A 14,207-nucleotide genomic window follows, 5' to 3' on the forward strand; every position below is an offset into this window, starting at 1 on the left:
GGGGCATTGTGTTAACACTCTGCCAGTTCCAGATTGCGATCTACTGAGCTGTGGCAGGTAAGTCATCACCTCCCCAGCTCTGCTCCACCCAGAGGGAAAAAAACCACACACGAAAGAAGAAAAAAAAAAAGAGCTATATTAAAAAACAAGCTGAGCTGGGACATTGCCACCACCTATTACAGGCTACTCTTGGTGCAGAGGCCTTCATCGTATTGACTCTTCACTTAACTATCTCTGTGACAGGGTGCCAAGCTTTTCCTCATTTTCAACCAAGCAGAATGGAAATAATTGTGGATTTTGCCACCTCTGTTCAAAGAGGGGCAAATACGGAGGCATTGCAGAGCCTCTGGAGAAGGCAACTACTGTACAGCCCCCGAGCTACACCAGCGGCAGCACTGCCATATCTCAAAGCTGTCAAAGGTTTGGGAGAGGGACTGGCCTTGCCTTGAGTTAAAAAAAAAGCAGTAGGACAGAGTGTGATGGATGTTTTATGGGCATAAAGTGTCTCACCAAGGTAAGATAAGTCGCTGTGTAAACAACCCTATGCTGAGGCAAACACCTTAGTTTGGAGGTGGTAACTAGGGAGCTGAGATGTCGAATAGCAAAGGGTAACCGGTTCCAGTGTAACTAGCCTATTCCCCCAGTGGGAATGCCCAACCTATCACTTATCCTTGGCTTCAAACTAGAAAATTATCAAAGTCACGTCCTTAAAATACTATGTCTTACTTTTTCCGGTTGTATTGACTATGGGTGCTCACAATTTCAATCTGGAATTGCTTTGTGAGCGTGTGTTCAGGATTGTGAATCCTGAACGTGTGTTCAGGATTGTGATCCCTGAATTTTTTTTGTAGCACTGAGAAGTTACTGCATTCCATGAGTTGAGATATATTATTTGTTATCTTACAGCACGTTCTTTTTCTTTTTTTTTTTAATAAGTTTTTGTTGTAATAATAACTCACTGTGCTCCAGTCCTTTTGTCAGTCTTTAGAAGAATACTCCTATCACCAGAAAAAAATACTAAAACTTCATCATTTTGTAGACTGTTCTGGTAAATCTTGGCGAAGCTAGGCCTAAGGGGAAGGAAATTGAGATAAATGATGCACTTAAGCATGTGTCATTCCTCATGTCTCCAGTCAATAATTGACAACAAAAGAGGGAAAAATCATACGGGTCAGACAGCTTACAGATGATGCACTAAAACCTAGATGGCATTTTGCTATGTTGTGGGACAATCACACCTATAGGAGCAGCTGAAGGGGGAAATCCCTTCTCACCTTGAAACAACATTTCAGCAAATAGTTTTTAAATATGTGCATCAGTGCCACCATGACCACAATTCCACAATTTCCACTGTAGTATTTGCAAACCTCAGAGGCAGCATCAGCCCCAGGGCAGTATCATGATCCCAGCTGAGGGCAGGGAGATACAAGCCCCTGGGCAGCAGCAGGCCTTGCACAGGGCAGGGCATTGCTATTGAAACAATGGCAACTCTAAGGGAATGTGGTGTGGATTAAACAACCCAAAAGTCATCCAGGTCAGATGGCTGCTGTTTCCATGAAGTAAACTGTTATAGTGGACGAGTTTGAGTGGGTGACTTCTCTTTTCATCTTGCTATCTACTGTTTTAATCCAGCATAAGAACCAGGCTTGGAATTTTAGTGAAGTTACACAATTGCACTTGCAGTGTGGGGAGAGAAACCAGACTTCATCCCAGACTAATTGCCAGCTATAAAATTTAGTGGAGGCATACATAAAGACAAACCTGTAGCAACTGCTACAGAAACATGTCCATGTGTCAGTCTTCAAGAGAATGCAGAAGAGCTTTGCCTAAAACATATGAATTTTAAGTCATGATACTCTGCAAGAGGATCCTATGATCTTGCTTTCTGCCCTGATTCATCGTGTAGTAAATACTGCTGTTATTAAAAAATGTGAAAACCGGTGACTTACGTCAAAGAGGCCGTATGACTACACATAACAAAAAACATCTTTGACAAATAGATGGTGTGTATTGATCTGAAAGACTCCATGAAGTACTCTTTTGTAATTCTAACCTAGTGCTTCAACTGACTAAAGGTTTCCTTTTGTTTACATCTTTCCTGGCAATAGCATCATGACAACTGCAGCCTGTCTGCAAGAATGTACACGGACCTGGGAACCCAGCCATACATTAGCAAACTGCAGTGTACTCCACGTGTTTCTCATCCTTTGCTTAACAACCTTGTGCTTGTAAAAAAAGCTTCTTGTGTGCAGTACTGCATTCATTGTGATGATTCATGTCTATCAGCTTCTGCCAGGCAGTGCCGGGATTTCAGGTAGGAAGCAGCCCACCTCCTGTATTTTCTTTCCCTGAGATAAAAAGTTCTGCAGTGGAAAGTGGGAAATCAGGAAACCAAGCCAAGACAAAGAAAACCTGTTGAAGTATGCAGAGTTTGGCATTTAAGTGTAATCCAAGCAGATTCTGTTTGTCAACAGTTGCATAAGCCAAAATAACAATTCTGAAATAATTTTTAACTGGAACTGTTTTCATGTCGAGTAGCACGTGTGAGCTTAATGCTAATGGGTCAACGCTTTCCCAAGTGTCGAGTGATGTGATTGCAGGTGCTGTCACAGCATCCCTGCCGCATGCCTCAGGGTCTGTCAGCTGCAGTGCCGGTGTCCAGGAGTTCTGCCCTGTGGCACATCCCTCACTCACACGGTAAGAGGGCATCGTGCTCCAGGAGCCACGTGTTTTCTGCTTTGCCTCACACTGACGCCAAGACTCAAATCCCACCAGAGCAGGTTGAGTGGATCTCCTTAAACACCAAAATTACACTCAAACACCAATAATTGCACTTACCTGGGATGGAGGTTTCTCTTTGAACTCACGCAGCTTTTGTTAAATTGTCCTTACACCTCAGCTCTCTCTCTCTGATTTTTCAACAGACAACATGAAACTCTTCTCTCACACCTCAGGACCCAGTTACATTTGCTCTGGACTTTCAGCATTGTAACTGGGAGCAAAAGTTGGATCTGTTTTTCTTCCTCTCTTAAAAGGTCAGGGAAATATGAAACCGCAAAAGGCTAATTCTTCTCTGTGTCACATTTCTGCGAGCCCAGAGGGCAACATAGCAGTGGTATTTCTAATGCTTTTTTTTCCCCCTGACTTTTCAATCCACAATCCTTGGAATAACTGGTGACAACTCACGCAGTAACACACTTACTCTCACATCATTCCTTCTAAGTTGCTTTTGGTGGATATTGGGAGCACCAGAAATGTGCTCCTGACCACTTCAGAAAACGTGTGACAATGAGGGGGAAGAGCCAGGGGTCATATCACAAGGTTTGGCCTCATGGCAGATTTTCTGGTTCTGGTGCTGCATTGGTCACAATCCACAGTATTCAACACACACACTTGGTTATCACTAAACTGTAAATATTGCAAGAAGGTATTCAGCATGATTTAATATTCCTATTAGTGCCTCCAAAGGTCCAACCAGAGAAGCTGCACTGTGCTGGGCTGAACACTGTGTAAATATTGATGGTTTCTGTCTTGCAGTGTTTACAATCCAAGAAGGAGCCCTGCGCCCGAGCTCTCTGCTACGGTTTTGTTATTTGTCTTTGGAAATGATTTGTCTGATTTAAAGCCTCATAAATGAGCATGTCCTTTCTTTTGCCACTGCTACTGGAGCAATTACTTTACAAAGAGCTGTAAAGGCAAAGTTCTAGACCTAAATCCTGATCAAGAATTAGTCTTTTGCTATAAACCCAGAATCCAATACCTTTTCTGCAGCTGAAATATTCTGCCATAAAATATGATCTCACAGTTTCCAAATCCTTGCCAGGTAACAATGATTCAGCACAAGCAGGGTAAAGCATCGCTTTGCTCCCCTGAACAGGGACATGCTCTCACGTAAACTCACTCTAAGACTTAATAATGGAAGAAGCTGCTCCCAAAGCCACCACACTGACAAGACTCAGATATGTGGCAGTGGTTGTGGAGAAACCCGCATCAGGAATCAGGTAAGTTAACATTACACAGGTACATAGCACAAAAAGACACTGTAGGAATGGCTTTTGGCCCAAGGCCAAGTGACTTGCTGAGGGTGCTGGTGTTTAGAAAGGAAATGACAAGTTTCTACAGCTGCAAGAGTCAGCACTGACGCACGGCTTGTTGTACCCTTCCTCCAGCTGAGGATAAAACCTCTGCAAGGGAGCTGGGAGCTGTGCTATGCCTCAGAATACGGCTGGGCGCCACTGCCATCCATCATGCAAGCATAACTCCTTCAGAGTTCAAAGGCAAAGTTACAAAAGCATTGTTATTCCTCAGGGTGTTCTGAAGATTTACATACTGACACCTACCTGGGCAGTGGGAGATGTTTACCTGTCTCCTGTGTCAGCTGAGCTCAGGGAGCAGTAATATGATTACAACACTTGCATGCTCAGAAATGCCTTCTGGCTCCTCATATCTCCTCATCTGATCTCCAGGACACCTCACCACTGTTAAAAAGAAAACACCACCGAAGCACCACCCAGCTCCAAACCATCTGAGGTGTGGTCTCAGAAGCAGCAGCTCTAGCATTCTCCTTTTCCCCTGCTATTGCAGCCTGCAACTTCATAAATGATATTTGTTCTTCCCACAAGCCTTACCTCATTTGGGGTCAGGGGGTGGCTTAGAGTCAGGGGTTTCACCTGGGGCAGGTTATACCTGCAAACAAGAGAGCAGTCATGGAAGGACAGCCCCACACCACCACCACCGCAGCGCTCATCAGAGCGCTCCACCAAGAGCCAGAGGCTGAGATTGAAGCTCTCGGCCTCTCCCTGTTCCCCACACGGGGAAGCTCATACCTTTTTATTGCTGCCCCACGGCCGCACACACAACGCCTCGGGCCGCCGCCAGCGCTTCCGTCCGCACTGTGCAAACACCCTGCGCCCTTTCTCCACACGGATAACAGCAGTGCCGCCCTCATTTCCCGCTCCCGGGATGCTGAGGGCACCGAGCGGCAACTACACACGGTGGCCCAAGGTCTGGTTAATGTTTTAGCGCTCCGAGCCCATCGCAGGCTGCACTTTGAGCCGTACGCAGCACCTTATTGGCGGCGCTGGTGTTTAAAGGGTTTTTTCCACCGACCGGTTGGGTGCCTGCTCCTATTTTAAGAGGAGTCTGACACCAGAAATCTCATGTCGTGTCAAAGCACCTGATCCCCACCCACACTGGTGAAAAAACAATAAGCGTTCTGTCATCAGCATAACCTTGATTTCCAGAGACTTCGGGGGTTTTTGCACGTGAGAAGAGGCTGCGGCACCGCCGAATGCTCTGTTAACAGCCAACGGGGCAAAGTTCTTGTTTCCTTTGTAGTGAAAAAGTTCAGGGCCGGATTTTGATTATCACAAGGAGTAGTAAAGTACACAGAGCAGAGATCGCGCATTGGGTAAGAATTATCACCGAGGTGAAAAAACCAAACAGAAACAGCAAAACAAACTGCTGCCCAGCTGATGCAGCATTGCCCCACATTCTGGTGTGCACAGCCCCTGTACCTGTGCGGCATACCCAGCTTATGGAAGAGGCTGGGCTGTGCTCTGAATGCAGCACAGCCTTCCCTGGCACAGCACAGCACTGTGGCATGGCTACCAGGGGAGCCCTGCCATGGCACCTGGGCAGTGGTGGGCTCATCCTGCCCTTTTGACATCTTTCTTCAACATGCAAATTAAATTGGGTGAAGTACCAAAGTCCAGTGTCATGTCACTTAGCTTACATACCAAAAAAAAAAAAAACAAAAAACAAAAAAAACCCCAAAAAGCAAGAACAGAGAAAGTATCAAAGGACCTCTATTTTTATGTTTTATCAGGATCCGTTACCCTGAGCCATGGTTAGGATGTCAAACACTCTTGTTTTGAATGTGGCATTGATGATAGATGTACTCCCACACTACACCCAACCTGCCTCTTTACAAGGGTTTGAGCATTCTTTTGCAAGTCGGGAAAAAAAGAAAATTCACATTTTACACAAAATTAAAGTCCTGCCTGACAGCTCCCCATCTGCTGGCTGTGTCCCTGCTGTGTTGTTGCTGTTGTTGTGCCTTGGTTGGACTCTGGTGCAGGCTTAGCTCCCCTCAAGGTTCCCAAAGAAATTGCTTTGTGTCTTACCAACAGACTGACCCACCCCCACGAAAATATCCCCAGCCAGCAAAAGTCTTGGGGATTTAGAGGCGAAACATGAACACTGCACTCACAGTGGTGGTTTGGAGAAAAATGCAGACGAAGGACGGAAGCTTGCAGACTCTGCTTGTAAATGCCACCAGGACACACAGGGGGAGAGCTGAAAAAAGCTCGCCGCTCCAGACTTGCACAACTGGACGGTGAGCAGAGAGGGGTAGGAGCCGTGGGAACTGGCAGCAGGGTGACACAGGAGAGCGCGGGGACTGCCAAACTATTCAGCTGCGATCCAGAAACTGACAGTTGTGGCAAGAGCCATCTTCCCCCCCCTCCCTGCAAAACATTCCCTCTCCTAGAAATTTGCATAACCCTGTGTACATTTCCTGCAGTCCTTGGGCAACGAATAGAGTTGTGGTTCAACAATTTACAAGATCAAAGGCAGATTATGATCCTATCGCTGGAACAGTTTTTACATGTGGGCTTTTTAGATATCATTTCTCAAAGATCAAACTCCAATATATCCCAGGGAAGTAAGTTTAGGCAAACCACAGAGCTGAGGAGCAGGCAGGATCACTTACTTTTTTTCTTATGTATAATCAAAAGGTTTTATTAGGGTTTTCTGAAAACCAATAGCTCTCATTGTGTACCCAACCAGTGCTGACTGGCCGCAGTTTCAGATCCCCAAGGTGCATCTCCTGGGCTGCCTTACAGCAGGCGATTTCCTAGGGCAGGAAGCCCGTCCTGAAGGGAGGGAGGCTCAGCCAGCTCTTCCTTCAGTGGCAGGCAGGGCTGAGGGTTTTACAAGCGCCTTGCGTGCAATTTCCCTGCTCTCTGTCCAGGCCCCTGGCAGCTGGAGAGGAAGCGGCATGTAATGAGCCCCAGGTGGAGGCAGCAGCTTCAGCTCTGCAATAGCAAGACATTAAAAAACAAGGGAGCCACCGGCACCGGGAAAGCATCTGGGGCAGCCCACTTCAGGCCTGGTCGGGTAGCAAATGCAGATGAGGGCTGGGGTAAGGCAAGGACTAAAGGCAAATCTTCAAGGAAGTAGAGGATCTGAAGTCCAACTCCCCCTGAATTCAACAAGTCTCATGAAGTGGCTGGGTCATGCCACCGATGAGTCACTTCTGCCAGACGGGGAGAGTCTGGCCAACACAGGAATCAGCTGGTCCATGCAGCCCTCCTTGCTCTTCTGACCCCACAGAAGGAAACTTGAGCTTCTGCATCACTGCATTTCAAAAGGAAAGGAAATTAAATTTTTCACAGCGGAAATACCTGTTGCTTATCAGTGTAAATATGAGAGAAAATGATGCAGCCCCCCACACCTCCTTCCATGCCTTCTGCTTATTTACACTCACACTGCCACATCAGAGGAAGTTCAGAGAGTGGTGCTGGCTGTTGGCACAATACCCAGCTGGGCTTCACATGCTGCCTTCCCCAAGACCACCAGCACCCCATGATCGCGTGCAGGTGAAAGAGGAAGGTGTTGCAGGACTGAGTGCAACCTGCCATGGGGAGACCTATGTGTCCACATTGCCACCACCTCCTCCCAGGGTCCAAAGAGATGTAGGGGATGTCCCACCTTCAGAGGGTAATTGGGACATTCCTCTCTGCCCCAGGTGTCATGGACACAGTAGAAGGGGTCAAGGTAGGTTTTGCAGAGGAAGGGAGGTGGGGGGACTGATAGCTTTACAACAGACAGTATGTGCTTTGCAGATGCAATTCTATACACTAAAAGGAGTTATTTACAGGAGGTTTTTTTCCACGCATCACCAGCTAAGGAAGAAAGACTTTTCAGGAGGCTTTAGAAAAAGTTGGCAGCACATCACTGGAAATACCTTGGCTGAACGCAAGCCAGCTGAATTTAACATGAAGAATGAACTATAGAAGTAACTGCCCAAGCAGCGTTTAGTACGATAACCTGAACTAACCTTTTAGTTCAGGTTGGCAGAGGAATGTCTGCTTCACACCTCAACAGGAGAAGGTTCATGGCAGCAGAGCCAGGACTGCACACTGAAACCAGCAATGCCACCGACTCAAAACTAGAAATAATCCCTCCACTTTTGAAAATGCCCAATGGATTTTATTATTAATTGCTTCTCTCTTTGGCTTACCCCTGTCACAACATGGAAAGAAGAAGTTAGAAAAAAGCTGAGCTATCTACAGAGGGAAAATGTGTTTTCTCTCATGAACAGAAGTTGATCAGTTTGCATCAGAGCAAGATTTGCTGTTGTGGTTAGTGTAGTGGAGTAGCAGAGATCAGATGCCTTTCAAAACAGTATAAAACTAGTCAAAATATCTCTAACGTAGTTAAATGGACTATGCATGATATTGTGTAAGCACTCTCAAGTCAAACAGGGAGGGAGATGATAGAGGGAGAGTTCAAACAAGGAATGAGACTAGAAGTACAAAAGAAAACAAAATAAGACATTGGACACAAGGTCAAGCAATCAGAACATTGCAAGCTAGAAAAGGAAGTGAAATTACAGGCTCTGGCAAAACAGCTGAATGCTTATTCAGGAAAATTACAAAACTGTTGTGATCCTTACCATCACTTACGTGTCTGCTACCCAGAACAATTTCCAAGACATGTTATACAAATTCATAAGAGCAAGCTGGAGGACATCACATCGGTCAAGTGATTTTGTTTATTTTTTAATATCAATACCAAGACCAACATATGTATGGTATCCTCACTAGGATATATATAGTGTATATATATACACACACACACACACACAAAATTGTGTCTTGATAAAATCTATAAGCTGATGGTATATTATGATCAAGACTGTCTCCTCCATCAACAGCTTCTAGAGGAGAACCTTCTAAAGGCTGAAAGCCCCCAGCCAAGCACTAAAATCTATTTGACAATCAAGAAAAAAACAATTTTGCTCCTGCAAAGGAGATAAAACACCAGAGGCAAAGCTGAGATAGGAAAGAACACTTGGTTTATACTGAAGCTAAATAGGACAAATCACTTAAGTAAACTAAATGGTTTATACCTAATGGAAGCCACTCAGGCCCTAACTTGGCTTGGTTTTGGGGAGGAAGCAGAAGCAAGTATGGAGTCTGTGACACATGATTTCCCACAGAGCCATCAGGCTGTAGGGACTTTAAAGCCAGGATCAAACATTCTCTATATACTTATTGAATACCGTATTACTAAAACTACAGACCTCATGGTTGGGAATTATTTCTGTACTATTACATATAAAAATGAATATTCCCAAAAAGATCATGAGTCCTGCCAACTTGAGAAATGTGACTGATGGAGGAGCTCCAGGGCATTATTTCCCCAGCAGTGTGGCAACACTGCAGAGATGGAAAGACTCAGAGAAGACATGCAAACACAGATGTATCTACTACAAAACCCACATCACTGGGACTGACCTGCTCTTGCCATAGTCAGGTCAATCCTCTTCAGCTAAATGATGTGATGAAAGGCTCATAACAGAAGCCACATGCAGAGTTTATATGTGCCCAGACAAGGGTTCTTCACTCCGAGAGGGTCATGTTGTTACACACCTAAAGATAGGGCTCGGTGCCCAGGGCAGGCACAGCCTAGGCTGCAATTATAGAAATCAGCCACAGTCCTGGTCTGTGGTCCCAGAGAAGCTGTCCAAGAATAAACAGGGTTAGATGGTTGTCAGCTGCACTCATTCAACTCACAATCTGCCACCTGTGCCCCCCCCTCCTCCTCCCACTTAGGTCACCAATTCAAAGCAAAGTTACCTCTGTGCATTTTTACAGGTTTATTACACATTGTGTAAGCAGCTGAAAGATCAACACCTTGTTTGTCAGTAGGAACACATGGAATTTGGCAGAAACCCTGCTATCCAGTGGAATACAGATTGGCTGGGAGGCAGATGCGACTTATTCACGGTTGCATCAGCTGCAGGAGCTGTGATTCACGTTGCACAACGACACAGCACTGCAGGGCTACAAAGAGCCGTGAAGTCGACCTGTTGGTGGAAGCTACCCTGTTCTGCAAATCTGTGTAGCAAGACTTGGGATTCCTGCCAGTTGTAGTCTCAGACCTGACGCCTCAGCTTCAGAAAGAAAAAGGAGTCTAAAGGCAAATAAAGCCAGTTTCAAAGGGAAAGGTGAGCAAAATGGCTTTGAGCTGTTAGCAGGAGTGCATGCAAAATGAAGATGGAGAAAGCAGCCTGAGTTTTTGCTTTGTAGCACAGCTAGCACCAGGTTATGTGATTTTCTGTGTGTGCAAAACTTCAGGCAACCACTGTCGTGACAGGGACTGGAATAGAAACTGAACTGCTTACAGCACACATGGGTACAATTATCATGTCTGGAACAGCAACAGCTTTAAGTGACATTTTGCTAGAGTGAGTGGCTAATCTAATCTCTTTCAGTCTGAATGCTGGAACTCATGGGAGAAGAGCTCGCTGAACCAGCGAAACAGGATAGAGACGTAACAACTCCGGCAGTTGGTGAACAGGAGACTTAAAACAAGTAATGTCCTGAAAAGCGAACACGAGCTGTATTTGTGCCAGTAGTCCCTACTGGGAAAAAGCCAGGAGGGAAGTTGACAATTGCAAGATGCCAAGTAGAGAAAGAAAACAAAAAACTAAATGAGTTTAAAAGAGAACTATGAAGTACTCCAAGGGTTAGAAAAAAACCTGCATGAGTGCTGCAGGAAAAATGGCAAATAAAAACAGACTTTGACAAGCAGGACATAGTTAATTGCAAATGACCTAAATACCATAGGTGTATAAGTGACACTAAACAGGGTCATGGTGCACCTGGTCTCCCAGCTGCACTGCACCTTCTGCAGGATAGGCTTCCCACTGTAGCCTTACCTCATCTCCAAGGGGAAAACTGATTATTCTCCACCACACACACACTCTCTCCCTGGTTTCTGCTCACTTTCTCCTCCCACCCCTTTTCCAGGGAAGTTATTGCGTGCCCCCCGATTTGCCTGGGCAGCAGGATCCCAATGGCAGCAGAGCCAGCATTGCCTGGGAGGGTGTAGCTGTGCAAGTTAGCCCAGCTTCCAGCTCTCCTTGCCCCATTCCCTCCCCCACAGCACGAAGCCAGCTGTTGCAGCTCCAACGGTTTTACAGCCATGTACGCTGACCTCATGGCACAAGCTGGGAGACATGTGGGATACCACAAGCCCCCCCACCAACAGGCAGCGAGACACCACCCCCTCCATGCACGCAGCCAGCGACGCCAGGCTCAAGATTCCCTCCCTATTGTAATTATTTTTGCTTTGCGCAGAGATTTATCACATGCAGCTGCCACAACTTGTTTACAAGACACAAAAGCCATGAAAACAAGGTTGACGAAGTCTGCGTGTGAGCTGTTTTCCCTGGCATGGATTTGTCATACCTCTTAGCTCGCTGACGCCCTGGCTGGCCACACAGTCTCCAACAGCACACAGCAATGCCTTCCCTTCAGCTTCAGAGTAGCCAAAGTGTGTGTTTTCAGTCAGAGGTTGGGTTTTGACAAAACTGCTTTGCAATGAGGCTTATCAGTGCTGCAAGAACAGCAAAACCACCCATGTTGTCTCATTTCTTTATCTTTTTTTTTTCCCATGGCAAAACAAGTTTCACAAATAAAACTTTTTGTTTGCTCTACCAGGGATGCGTGGCTAGCACGTGAAGCCTTTATTTTGCTTCTAGGACTCCAGTTCTGGATCCTAGCTCCACCCAATGCCCTACATCTACCTACCTTTGATAACTTTATCTAAAGTTATTTCAGCTTTATGCTCAGAAAGAATGGGTTTAGGTAAACTTCAGTAGCCTGCACCAAAACTATCAGTGCTAGATTACAGGAATGCAGAAACTCCCTTTTGATACATTTTAGTGGGTACTCAATATGAGTAATTTTCTTCCTCCAAGTTAAATAACACCTCAGGGTAGGGAAAAGCTTTTACATGGTGTTTCAGGTGCTACTCAGCCACAGGCATTTGACTTACGAGTACAGCCGAACTTCTTCTAGGTGTAACCTTAACACAAGTAATAATTTAAGAAGTATATAATTGGCCTCAAGCAAAATTGGTCACCAGTGAAGTTCCCAGGGTAAGTCAGTCAGCAAAATGGAAATGCAGTGCTCATCACACGAGCAGGACTTTGGTGGTCATTTTCACTAATGCCACTTTGTGTGGCTCAATGGTAAATGAAAACAGCAGAGAGACCACAGGCTTTTACTTTCAATGAAAACTGTTAACCTGAATGGCAATAGCTTTCTTCCTCATTCTATTTTCATTTTCAGTACTGCAGCTGCTATAGTGAAATTACAGAACTGGTCAGCTCAACCAGCAAAGTTCTTTCTTTCTAAACTTGCTGACATTTTTTATTTTAAAGGGCAGAGTAATGAAGAGTAAAGATGTCTGAAAATGCCCTTTAATGATCTGAGTGCCCCACTTTTTCTTTACCCCACAGCACACCAGCAAACTGCTTTGAAAAAAAAAGGAAACAAAAGAGGAAAATGTCGAGCAATTTAAATCAAACAATGCAAACATATTTGTGAGGCTGTTCCTCTTTCATCAGTCCTTGAAGCATGGGTGCAAGGACTGTTGCAATAGAATTCCTTCCTACAAGAACAGGAGAGGACAAAGCATCTTGCAAACCTTTATCAAAGATGACACTCCACTTTGGGTGTGTAGCATCCCTTAAGATTAATCACCTATTCCATAAAAACATGTCTCTTAAGTAACTTTACCCTCAACATGAACCTCACAGTCACAAAAATGTACACATCCATTTTACAATTAGTCATTAAAAAACCCAACCAAACAATAGATACAGAGGTATCCCAGGAAAAATAGCTCAGAAGTATCAGGTACAGTATGTCCAGAGAGACACTACACAAGGCTCTTCTGTACTCATCTGCAATTCCTTGAAGACAGTGTACAGCCATCTCCATGTTCAAAATTATTTTCCAGCTTTATTTCCAACGTGGTTTTTTAAAATAATTCTGTATTCATACAGTATATTAGGATGACTGTGTTACCAAAGCTGATGCAGTCATAAGCAAGCCAGTGTTTACTGTTTGCCATTTTGATTTTAAACATGAAGGTTCAAAAAGGCAGAAGTTCAGCAGAATTCCAAAGAGTACTCCAGAAAACAAAGAGAGTACTTCTGACACTAGAAAAAGATAAAGGCCACAGCAAAACAATGCATACACATTGCAATCTGAATATTGCAGTCTTCTTTCTACTCATGACATCCTTAAATTCACCAACTCTCCTGCTCCTCAAAGCCCTCCCCCAACCTCCCAAACAGACAACTGGTTTGTTTTTAAGGATTAGCCGGAACCAATTTTTCACCCTGGAGGTCTCTTATTTCACTGTTGTTGGAAGGATAAGGGTGGGCGACTGACATTCAAGTAAGTTGAAATGTGAGCTGCAAGTCTTCACATTTTTCAGTAATAAGTCATTTTGATAGCAAAGTCCTTTTCTGAAAGGTAACTTAGATTCTGCTGGCAAAAATACACCCCAATATAACAGGGATCTCTTCTAAATCTTAGCCAACCACCTGTTTAAGTATCTCACAGAGACCTGGCTCCCAGAACTCAGATTTCAACACAATACAGCCTACTTTATTTCAGTCTACTAGAATTACTGAGTAAAATCCTTGTCACTACTAGTCCAAGTAAGAGTAGAAGCCCCATCAAAATTTGTCACCAGCCACATCTAGTAGCTGCACCACAGAGATCTGCAAAGAACACTTGTCCCAGACCTTCTTCTGGCCTCTTACTTTTATCTTCAGATCTTCCCCATGGGCCATCACATTTCCCAGCCCTAAAATATTTTGAGGAGCCAAAAGCTGGAACTCTTAAAGGGGCCCAAGGTTTCCCTCTGAAATTTAGAGTTGCCTACATATCTCCCCTTGGCCCCTTAAAAAAATTGCAACACAGCAGAACACAATCAGGTACTTCTGGCCCACTTCTCAGCATTCTTTTAAACATCTGGTTAACAACAACTGCTAGCATAGCTCTCTAAACCAAACAAAGTCAGTATGAACTCAAAAATATTTCTCACTTCCATTTATTTCAAGGGTAATTTGTGTTTTCTGCAAAGCTTGTATTCAACAAAATACTCTGTATGCA

General features: G+C 44.8%; 1 long non-coding RNA gene across 1 annotated transcript; it reads right to left on the reverse strand.

Annotated features, from left to right (window-relative positions):
* Positions 1 to 913: 913 nt before the first annotated feature.
* Positions 914 to 11,685, reverse strand: LOC146441872 (uncharacterized). The gene is made up of 4 exons (XR_014850063.1): positions 11,484 to 11,685; positions 9,525 to 9,749; positions 4,827 to 7,359; positions 914 to 4,686 (listed from the first exon to the last, which is right to left on the reverse strand). It is a non-coding gene; the product is annotated as an uncharacterized LOC146441872 (long non-coding RNA).
* Between the last annotated feature and the right edge of the window lie 2,522 nt (positions 11,686 to 14,207).

This window comes from Lichenostomus cassidix, chromosome 2, assembly GCF_008360975.1.
Source record: "Lichenostomus cassidix isolate B80296 chromosome 2, HeHo_3.0, whole genome shotgun sequence".
Taxonomy (NCBI): Eukaryota; Metazoa; Chordata; class Aves; order Passeriformes; family Meliphagidae; genus Lichenostomus; species Lichenostomus cassidix.